This window comes from Caloenas nicobarica, chromosome Z (genome assembly GCF_036013445.1).
Source record: "Caloenas nicobarica isolate bCalNic1 chromosome Z, bCalNic1.hap1, whole genome shotgun sequence".
Taxonomy (NCBI): domain Eukaryota; kingdom Metazoa; phylum Chordata; class Aves; order Columbiformes; family Columbidae; genus Caloenas; species Caloenas nicobarica.
The window spans coordinates 25,674,464-25,686,612 of NC_088284.1; the positions used below are offsets into that span (position 1 = coordinate 25,674,464).

At 37.6% G+C, this 12,149-nt stretch overlaps 1 protein-coding gene across 3 annotated transcripts in view; it reads right to left on the reverse strand.

The window, feature by feature from the left end:
- Window positions 1-12,149, reverse strand: part of ARL15 (ADP ribosylation factor like GTPase 15) — a 230,542-nt gene that overhangs the window by 202,864 nt on the left and 15,529 nt on the right. The window lies entirely within an intron of this gene.

Below are 12,149 nucleotides of genomic sequence, written 5' to 3' on the forward strand. Positions count from 1 at the left end.
CTTCTCTGTAAACAACTTGCTGCTTCTTCCCTTTGCTCTTGAACTTCATTCCACTTCTGGTTGGGTTTTGGGATCTGTTTTAAACAAGGGAATTAACATTAACGTTTCTGCAAAATGTAGCACTCAAACATTAATTCCACCACATAAACCAGTTTGGAAGTGCTGTTTAGAAACTGTATACTGGCATTTCAAATCCAAGAGGTTCTAAAACCAGCTGCACATTCTCTTTTCTCTTAAACATACTGAATAAGCTGGATTTGGCATATCTCGGCTTTGCCATTTTGATAGTGACAGCAGCAAAAATCACATTCTTGATGAGTATTGCTATTTGTCCCTTCACCTCACAGTGGCAACCCAAAATTGATGAGGGAAATCAAGAAACTGTCCTCCAAGGAAAACTGGTAAATTTCCAATAGATTTTTTTAAACTTTTAATTCAAATGCAGTTGACAAGTAGGACATCATTAAACTACAAATTAAGAGAAAACCTAGAAAACTTATAACAATTTTTTAAACTTATATTAACATTACATTAACATACATTAACATAAGTTTTGAAAGATGGCAAGAACTGTCTGAAGATCAAGTAACATCTGGAGCATGACCTCTAAAACTAGTGCAAGATTAATCATTAGAAAACCACTTACATTTGCATATACTCTTGAAGAGCAGCTGAAATTTTTGCTATCATAGTCAGAACCTGCATATGATATAAACTTCATAGTTTCCAACAAGATCAACAAAAAGATGCTTAACTTGTATTTATCCCAGAGCTTTTGATTTCACACATGTTAAAATACCCATCTTATTCACTGGTTTATCTAACTCACTGGTTTATCTAACAGCCTTTTTGACTGCCACCCCCCGTCTTTATTAGAGAACAATACAGCGTTACTGAAAACCAAAGCCAAGCATAATTTGGAATTTTGAGGACAACCTAATTCAACTTATCCTTCAAAATATGCAGCTACTTATTCTTCCCAAGAAAAAAATCTGTCTCTTGGAAAGATTCATGTTTTCACAATATTTTTTGGTATTCTGATGGTGATGTTTCTTGGTGTATATTCTGTGGTTACTGAAGGCATCTGAAAATTTAAAATAGACATTATAATTCATTTATGACATGAACATACAACAGATAGACAAGATATAGACTTCATTACAAATTATGTACCTAAATTAATACAAACTTTTTTTTTCAACTGGAATGTGGATTTCTAGAAGCTGTAGGAAACTACTGAAGCAAGTGCATTTTGGGTAAACCCCAAAGCAAACAAAAATGACAGAAGAGAAACTTTCTAGATTGCAAATTAGTCTAAAGAGAAGCTTGCAAATAACAGTAAATATAGAAGTGGACACCCTATCTGATTTGAAATCTGTACTTCATTTACGTCCTCAAATGCAGCAAGGTAATAAACCATTTAATTCATTTTATATATGAAGTAACAAACATCTGAGCAAACACCAATCACTTAGATTTGTAATTTAATTACCACAACCATCTTAATGCTTATGCATAAAATGTGATTTAACCTCACCCTCTCTAATTTAAGCAACAAAACACACTCTCACTGAAAGCCCTACAGGTCTTGCCTCATCGTAAAAACTTAAGCAAGTAGGACATAGTTCTACTAAACCGTAAATCCAACCAGGTAGATTGTCCTGAATCAATTGACAAGAGCCCTAGTGCTAGCAGCCAGTCGTTGGCCTTTGGTGGCATGCAAGCAGAAAGTGAATCAAACTTAAAATGTCTTCAAATTTACAAGTTCTTAGCTGTAGAAAGAAACAGCCTTATACCCCATAAAAATCACATATATTGACTCAACACTATAAAAAGCAACTTCCTTGTTTTTAAATCAGAAATGGGATGAGTTCTCTCTTGTAAAAGATCATAGCAAACAGCTGCACTGAAGTTAACTCGCCTGTAAGAAATATAAGAAGTGAAGGCCTAAACTGTCATTTCATAGTGATTCAAATTCCCGGTTAACTAAATACTATTCAATGATGGAAGCACTAGCAATGCTTTTTCATTCAAAGTATACTGTTCTTCAGGGGAGGTAATCTTGTCACTATAAAAATTGTGTCTTAGAAGAGGTGCTGAGTCACAACTGGTAAGTTCCTTATGAAAGAAAAAAATGTTGAATCTTTTTCCCGGTTTCAGCCACTGCTCTAGGAACACCCAGGTATATTTATGTTGTTTCCATCATCCAGTAAAATCAAGTGCTAACACTGATAAAGCTTATCTTCTAAGTGTCTTTCTGGGTATCTCTGATGAAGAGTGCCTACCCAGTAAGTGATCTTCATCAAGCAATTTAATATGTTCAGCATGAAAATAATAAGCTGCTGCTGACTTCTGTTTTATTGAAGTAAATAAGGCAAAAGAACAAAGGGGAGCTGCACAGCAACACCTCTGAATTTTAACCTGTCACACAAGTAACTCCTCACTCTGCTTGTAATTTCGGGATTCTGTAAAGAATGACTCATCTGTTAATTTACGGAAAACTGATTATGTGACAACCGATTTTCAAACAACAAAGGAACAGACTTTTTTCCTTGTTGGCTATGTGTAAGACAAAGAAGGGCTTAAACTGTCACAAGAGAGATTAACCAGATATTTAGGTTAGATCTTAGAAAAACAGTGCGTAGAAGAGTAGGCTAGTTGAGCTCAGGAAGAGATTGCCAGAGGAGATTGTGGAATCTGCTGGGCTGTTTTAGAGAACCGGTCTGGTCAGAGCTGGTTTGGCCAGAGCTCATCCTGCTTCTGAGCCAGGGATGAATTAGATGACTTGCACTCCTTTCAGATATATTTGTTATGATTTTATTATGTGAACATGAAAAACAGAATCATTTCTGCATCAAGGCAGACTCTGTTTCTGAGGCTTCTTATACTTTACCAATCCATGCCATGAAATGTTGAATCAGCAACACATTAATCCATTAATTCATCTATCTATAAGGCACTTTTTCTTTAAAAAGGAAACATCTCAACACTGACGAACCCAAAACAGTCATTGAAAAGACTTTCACAGAAAGACCCTCTCTGGTATCCCAAATAACTCTTGCAAAGCTCCACCAAGACTCGAAGCTTGCTCTTTAAATAAGGAATCTGTTTTCAGTACAAAACATAGACATAACCACCAGAAAGTAACTGAAGTCATTTTAAGATTGAAGGAAAGCAGCAGTGCTCCGTGCCTAAACAGCAACACAGACCTGCAACAGTTCAACATACTGAGCATATTATTGTAAAAGTGTATACGCTACTTTTATAAATAAATAAAAGTTTTGGCACCACATACGGTACACACTCTCTTTAAGTTCTCCACTGACTTCCTTATTAAGAGCAGAAGACCTTCCTTGCAGCAGCTGTTATGGTAAGCAGGCAGTGCACATGCTGAAACATAATGTAAGATTTTAACAAAAATATTCTAGCATTTAAGGGAACAGGGAATCAAAACGAGAAAATCCTGGACCTTGGTCACATATCACAGTTAGCATCTATGGAAAAAAAATGGTTACTTAATTAGAACCAGATGCTAAGAGAGAAAATACATCGACTTACCTGGCACACCTATCTCACCTAAAGAAACCTTGAAAATAAAGTTTGAAAGAGGTCAGAAAGCAGACAGAGTAGTGACAACTTGAAACCAAATGCTATTCTTAGCAACGTTATTCAAGAAACAGAGCAAATTACTATCTTCTTCCTTCCTCAGGAAAGAGCTTCTTACACTACAAAATTTTTAAAGGGAAAATCCCTAACACACAAAATAAGCCACAAAAGAAGCCTGTCTTTTTCTCAATCCCTGCTAAAATTCACAAACAAATCTGCAATCACAATGTATTTTTTATAACTATGTTCTAATTTCAACAGTAAAATGAGCAGAAGGTCAATATCAGAATTCGAATTCCCAAATGTCAATTGCACAAAGCGCCATGATTTGGAATCACAAGATCTTGTATAGAACTTGATGTGGAATATCAGGAAGTTGTTTGCATTTTACACCTTGGCTTACCCTACTGAAAAGGGGGAGGAAAAAAAAAAGCAACACACCTAGCTTATGTCTCACCAGGAAGTTTGAAAATTGAGCCACTAGCTGCAGGATCCAGGAATACAAGCAGAGAGAATAACAAAACCATCAAAAATAAGAGTCCACATGCATTTCCAAATAAATTCAGATTTTGTACTTACTAAAGATGATTTACCATCCAGTAGAGTATTATTAGAGTGTGACAGCTTATATAAGATTAATTCACATTATATTACAGGCTCAGCAGAACACACACCTAAAACCTCAGTTTCTTTTATTGTGGTTTTCTTGCTCATTATCCAATAGTTCTAGAGCCTCACATTTCCACTGGCTCAGTATAGCTCATTCCACATCAACTTTATATATATATATATTTTTTTTTTTTTTACCTTCTTATTCATGGAATATTTGGATTTAGAACTTCCTTTTATGAACCCCATGTTATTCGTGCCTGCAAGGCTGAGGTCTGGTATTCGGGATTCTCATGCTGCTGTAGCCTCTGCTTTTTAATCTGATATGTCGAAGTGTGCATTTTCACATCTGATACTTTTCAAGTTACCTTCTTGTTCCAAGTCAAGTCAGATGTTACAATGAAAAGCATTTTAGAAACCTCGAAACCACGAGTTAGTTCACACTTCCCTCTAACATCCCACAAGACTCAGCCTGCTCTTGCGAGCTTCTTAGCACATTCATTCTCTTGCAGAGCAAATAAATTCAAGCAGAGAAAAAACAACACACAGTTCTTATAAAGAGCAAGGCAAAAGCATCTGAAACACAAACCTTGTTGTCAGTAGTCAAAAGTCTTCTTCAAGTTTTACTCTATAGGCTCATTTCACTTTCCCTTCATAATCCTGTGATGTTTTCTCTATACAGATTCAACTTCGCAACGAATCCCACCTTGTTTACCACACGTAGACAAGCAGTTCACTCAACACAGAACTTGAACAGTTTCCACACACACTGCTGTGTTTGGTACATTCCCTATCTGCCTGTAGTCTGTTTGTCACAGCAAAGACTACACTGGGAACTGAAAAGAGCATCAATCTCTGTCATGCCTCTAGGTATGACCCTGTTCAGAGGCGCTATGACTTAAGAGTATACAATGCACAGAAATGCTCTGGAATGTCTACCATGTAATTCAAGATGAAAACAAAATGAAGTAAGCAGATCTTCAAGAGAACGCTAACACAACACAGGCCTGGCTAAGATACAAAACCTCCCATGTTTTGGAAAAGCATGCAGTTTTAGAATCAAGGAACAAATAACCATCTTCCATAAGTATGTTGTCTGACTACACTATAGTGTGAACAGTGGTTTAAAAAGCTGTTATTAATGGAATTTGAGGGAGATTCTAGCATACAATTTATGTCAGAATATTTTAGCAGCACACACACCTTTCCACCACCTCCAGTTGTTTGTTGGGGTGAGTGGTGAAGTTAAAACACTGTGTGCTAAAACTGGAGGAAATTAGTAAAGCAACACTCAGAAACAAGTCTGAAGTACAAGGAATGTGAGCTGTATAGAATAAAAAGCATTGTTTTTGTCAGTGGCAAGAAGTCTGATCTAACAGAGGAGGCCAGGATGAAGTAGAATGATATCAGAGAGGTGGGGAAAACTAATAAAATGCTTAAGGGACCATGGAACAGATGCGAGTATAGAAAAGAAATAAAATCATGAATAACCAAACTGTGGGATGAAAGAGAAAAGGCAGTAAAAAACATTAGCAGATTACACTGAGGTAATTCCATTAGCAGCTGAACCAAAAAAACTTAAGCATGCAGAACCACACCACCTGGCTGATGCTCAGGAATTTTGAGGAGGCAAGGAGCGAGTTATCCATGTTTCCCAAATCAGGTAACTGACACACTGCCACAGAATGCTCAGAGATTTAGAGTATTTTGCTCCAAACTTGTGCTAGCTAGAAATGCTGCAAATGAAATCGCCTCTGTGCAGCCTTGCAGCTCTTCCGCCATGTCTGTTTGTCTCAAACAGGACATACAGATGTGTCTCATGCCACCTGGACTGAGGAAGGCCCATGCACTGCACTTCATGCTTCTCTTCAACAAGAAGCAAACATACTGAAAGCACCCAGGAGTCCTGCTCCTCAAAGAGCAAGAAGACAAGCAAAAAGGGTAGGTCACATTTTGGCCTGAGATGCAACTTTAAATAAAATAACCACAAAACAAATTATTTATGTTAATGTACTCTTAAAGAGGATGTCAAAAGATTTGAGTGAAACAAGGTGAGTCCAGCACTTTAACTGACAGTATTAAATACAGCTAAGAAATTGAAGTTGCAAGTTTTAGAAGCCTTGGAACAAATATGGCTGCAAAGGGAGGTACAAGTGATTTGTCTATGTTCACACAGGCAATTGTGACAACACCTGAAACAAAACTGTGAAGTCTTGATTAAAACACGCCATGTGATAGCTCTAAGTAACCTCTGCTTTCCAGGACATAAGACATCCTTGACATCACTTCTCACGTCTTACCAATACCTAAAAGTTTATTGCCCAGAATGGCATTTGAGATACTAATACATTTAATTACTTGAAAACCACCTTTTGAAACATAAATATTTATGTCTACACACAATCATACAAGTGGAACCACTGTGTGAAGTTACAGTATCTATTAAATGCTGTAGTTTTCTACTCTTCAACAACATAATACCCAGCAATATAAACCCATCAAAAATTCAATGCAATTTTGTACTATGTAAATTGTTGCCAATAAAAATGAAGTTGCACTTGTCAAAGGCCTTCATATTACAGAATACAAATAGGTTTAAGATTTGTGTGAAATATAATCAAGCTGATCAAAATACAAATATTGCAATAGAAGGCTCATCTGAAAAGGGCTATTTACTTTAAAGAGATTGTAATGATGCTGTAGAACAGCCCTCCCAAAAGCATTTATGGCTGTAGTTACACATGGACACAATCTCAAAGTGTTTTGAAGACAGCAGACTATAATCATAAAGAAGCTGTACCAGCAAGAAATTCAGCAGACCACTGAAAATAATTTCAACACTTGAGTAAACATTTTCAACTTTATGGTGAGAAGCATTAAAAACACCAAGGACAAACACGTACTAATGGAGAGAATTAGAAGGGTCTTTTCCCCAAAAAAAGCTAACTCGTAACAAGGTTTTGTGGCATTTGATGTACTTCCTTTATTTTTTTATCTGCTATCTACTTGTATGACCTCTTCCCTTACAAGATATCCATTCTTGAACAAACATAGGATATCTTCAGAAAACAGAGTTGAACTTTTTACAGTAGAAATTATAATAGCAACACATATCACTGATGCCTGCAAGACACACTGCAAGCATGTTCACAGGGAAAAGCAATCTTTTATCAGTCTAAGAAAAACAGACAAGCTTTTAAGCTCACAGTATCAAAACAAGTCTAAGACCTGCTGAACAGACTGATCCCACTTGTGCCGTAATGTGTTGTCTTGTGAAAAAAAGGTAATTATCCTGCAAGAAATATAATTTCTAATACATTGTGGTTGCCCAGCTGTTGTTAAAAGCAAATACAAACCAATCAGAAACAATCTACAATTCACTACTCAAAAGCAACACTGCTTTTGAGAAGAAGGTAACAACAGAGCAATAAATACAACTAAAGCAGCTGTATGCAAATACTACAAATGGTATATATTACTGACACTATTTCCACTTGCAAATCACCTGTTAGATTCTTATTTCTGCAACTGTACAAAGTAGAGGATGTGCTTGAAAACACACAAAAAGAGCAGTGCATGCAACTTGTAGCATCATCATAGGGCAGTCTTTCACCACAATTTAGAATCGCCCAGTCAGACTCCAGGAATCCTTCCAAATTAACTCATTTTTTTGCAAACCTGATGACTATGCACAGTCCTAACCCCTGGGCTATAGACTGTGGAAAAAAATTCACTTTCACTGAAGACCCATTTCCAGCCTTTTTGCTCTGTCAATAAGTCAAACAATACAGCTAAATACTGGATTTGTGCACTGGCCATGTAAGTAAACCAAGACACCCCGCCACTGCCTTGCTGAGTCCACAGCCACAGGGCAGCTCTAACCTCAAGCATGTGACATTTTTGATAAGAGATTGTTGGGATTTTGAATACCTGTACTTGGCAATGTGCTTGCAATTTACATCCTAGATCTATTATTAATTTAAAATAATTATTTTCTATTTTTATAATTAAAGTCTACCATGGTTCAAGCAGCTTGTCTACAGATTTGCAATAACAAAATGGACATACTTCCATTAAACACAAGTCATTGCCAAGACTCCGATGACAGCAAGTACCTTTTATTTAAGGCTGGAAGCCGAAAACATTTACACCTTTCCTTTCCAGCAGTCTACCCACAGAATACCAATAGTGACTGTGAATGGAATTGTTCACATTTCCCAAAGGGTAGTACATAAAAGCACTTTTTCCTGCTGCAATTTTTTGCCTTTGTTTTGCTGCTCATGTCAAGGACACGACATGGGAAAGGGAGGAGTAGACAGGATATGCTATATGAGCTCTGTTGTTACCTTAACTTTACATTTGCCAATGGGAAATCACATCAGGGAGGGGACGAGACTCACAGGAAGCTCTCCATACTGTAAGTCCCAGGCTGGTTCCTGAACCTTTCCAAATGTGCACCCATGATTACCTCTTATTCCATGAGTGCCTTGAGTTAAGCACCTCAGTTGGTTTCTCTTCTCTTCAGAGCTTCCCCCCTTCACCACTTCATGAATAAATGTTATTTCTGTTTTGTGCTAATGTCAGAAAAATTCCTTTTCACACCAGCTGTTCAAACCATTTCAAGACATGAATTTATCATTATAAACAAAGACAAATGTAAGTGAATCCAAAGTGAACCAGACAACTAAAAGCACATTTACATCATATACTATACTTACCATATATAAACTATAGCAAGCACAGCTGTATAAATGCATCATTTATTTCAACACCACGCAAATTCAAGCCGAGAGGCTACCAGTAGCCAAATATCAGTTACTCATTATTTTCAGGAAGAAGATGCCAACATTGAGACAAGGCTGCTAGAGTGCAGCACTTTTGCCATACCCAGCATCTGAGAAGCAGAAAGCTCTACAGGGGGCTTTTTGTTATCCTTATGGTGTTTTTTTTAAATGAGTGTTTTTTTAATTTTTTATCTATTGATGCTATATTCTGCAATCAAGGAAAACTGTTACTTTCTAATCTTCTGGGAAGGGAAAATGTTCTTTTCCAGCATTTTTATTTCTAATGCATACCAGCAAAGGACCACGCTTCCACCAAGTCTCCTTAGTTGTTCTGTATGGTTCTCACCACTGCAGAGGCTTCTACATTATCAAGGAATAGGAAAATTAATTTTTGCATATTTCTGGAGCCACATTTAGGGGGTAGGGACAGGAGAGAATATCCTGTTCAAAAAATCTTTTTATTATATGCAAACACTTGAGAAGGAAAAAGGTCGAAAAGCTTAGTACAGAGTACCAGAGAACTTTCCAGAGAAGATGTGTATGCATACAATCATACACACCTTTTCTGAGGTGGAGTCCTAAATATCTATGAAGGTGGCAAATGTCCCATTACAAAAACTGTCTTACAAGACAAAAAAAATCTGGATTATTTTTCCTCTTAAGTTCATGGAGGTTGAACTCACCATCATTATTTTATTAGGATTTTTACCTGGTTAAGAAAATTAAATCAGAAACAAAAAGAAAGTTAATGTTAATATAATGACAAGCTCTGCTACAAGCTGTCATATGCTTACATTTTCCAGAGTCATGCAGATTCAAGAAGTAATTTATCTGCCTGTTCCCACACTTCCAACTGACACATCTGACTCAGACACTGGTATGGTGGAAGACGCAGAAACATATGTCTGAAAACACTGGTACTTCTGCCAGAAGGTACTAGCTGTGTAGAACACACAGAGGAAATGGAGATTTATTTTGCTTGGTTGATTGGCTTTTTAATCTGAAAAGTTTTAACTGAAGTTTATGATAATGTTTTCATTTTAGGATACACATCTTTCAGCTTCAGATCCTTACAAGTATCTATACAGTCTTTATATTAACCACTGCTGCTTTTCTGCTACCTCCTTTGAGTCTATACGCTTCTAAGTAATCTTGTCTGGTTTAATCCCGCAAAATGGTCATCACATTTGTTTCTGAACTCTTGCGAAGATCTACGTTTTTCCTAGCTCAAACGAACAAAGCTTTCTCCTCCTAGTCATGGTGGCTGAAGGTGGCACAGACTCTTTTGCTATGGATAACTATATAAAACCTTCCTCCATCTAATAACCTGTGCAGGACAGAAAAACAGGAACCCTGTTTAATGGAGTAGTACAGCTGAAGTAATGTGCTAAACAGTGTTACTGATAAGCAGCTTGATAACAAAATAACAATTGAGATGTCTGTAGTCCAAAGGACCAAGAGCCTTTGCAAGGCACTCGCAGCACCCTACAGCCAGGAACCGCGGAACTGTCAGTGCCCAAGTAACGCGGTACAAACTGAACACATGGTGCTGGTAAGGACTGGCATTTGAGAGACTGCTTAGCTTCTGTATAAAAATCAATCTATTAACAAAAAACCCCTCTCTATTAAATCTGCCAAACAGCCTGCAGTAGAAAGCACACAATACAAGATATAAGGAACTCATTAAATGACAAATACAACCTGGAGTTTCATGGTTTGCCTCTTGACATCAGTAGGGAGCATCATTCTCGCTGGCTGCCAGACTGCTCACACACCCGAGGAGCAAACCCAGTGACCAGGTGACATGACAGAGCATGAACAGGGCATGGTGCGGACAGAGCAACTGTCACTTCTGTCATTTCTGCATCGCTCCCATGTCAGCAGCCTCTCCCTTTGCTCCGGTACCAAAGCTGTCCAAACCCACTCTCCAGCCAGATCACCTGAAACTCATCTTTCCAGTGACTGTGTAACCTCATCTGGGTGTTCCTGCTCCGGCAGGGGGATTGGACTAAATGATCTTATGAGGTCTCTTCCAATCCCTAACATTCTGTGATTCTGTGATTCTGTGACAGGCACTTCTGTATAAGGAAGTACTCTCGACACCTAGCATTTTCCTAAAAGAACTATTTTAGCCTTCACATGAGACACATGTCGTCCCAATACACTGTGCCTAATCATCATCCTACTCACTTTCCTCCCTTAAGTTACCAGCAGTCAACAAATCAGTTCCTCTTCACATTTTCATAAATGAAGCTATATCCTTATATTTTGTAATTTAAAACATTTGATGAAATTAAATATTACACTGCCCAAAAGGCCACAATGAGATATGAGTTATCCAGCTATCACTAAAGCTGCAGCTACCACAGCTTAGAAGTGTGCTGCAGTATACACACCACACTTACCTCTTTGAAACTAAAACAGAACCAATTATTGTCAGAGGGTCTATTTTGCTATACATTATAGCTGCTTATACCCAATTCTGCAATACACATTCAATGTGTATTCACTTGGACATCCTCTCAAATTAATTCGGACAGTTTACTATAGCCTTCTAAGGAGCTGACAGATGGTTTGCATACCTTGCAGCCATTAAAACCTCACACTTGAACCCTCTATCCTTCAAGATAAGCATACTCATAACACATAGGAATTTGCAGAGAGAAGGTCTTCCTAAGGAGCTTAAATACCACATGAAAATATGCCTTCGACTTTTCAAGTAGCAGTTTCCTTGATGAGGATTTTATCCATACTGCCCAAATCTGTTATTCTCTACCATTTAGAAAACAGCAGTTTAGATGTTGAAAACACAACACAGGCAAATGTAATGGGGAAAAAAACCTCAAGCATATACTAAATCCTACCTGGAGCCAAATTCTAAGAATAAAAGTAAATCTTAAGCTTTGTGATTCTGTCCTCAAGTAAGACTTAATGGTGGTACATAGTCCTCATCATGGTTGTTCGAAAGCCACCTATCCTTTTGACTGTACAGCCTAACAGAATGGGAAGCAGTACATGCCAGGCTTCCTCCTGAAAAGTCTTAACAGTAAGAGCAGCATTTCCACTGCAAAAGCTCCAGGATTTGAAGGATGATTTGAAAAAGTGTCTTACACATTGCGTAAGCAGAGGTTACACAATGAATTTCTATGA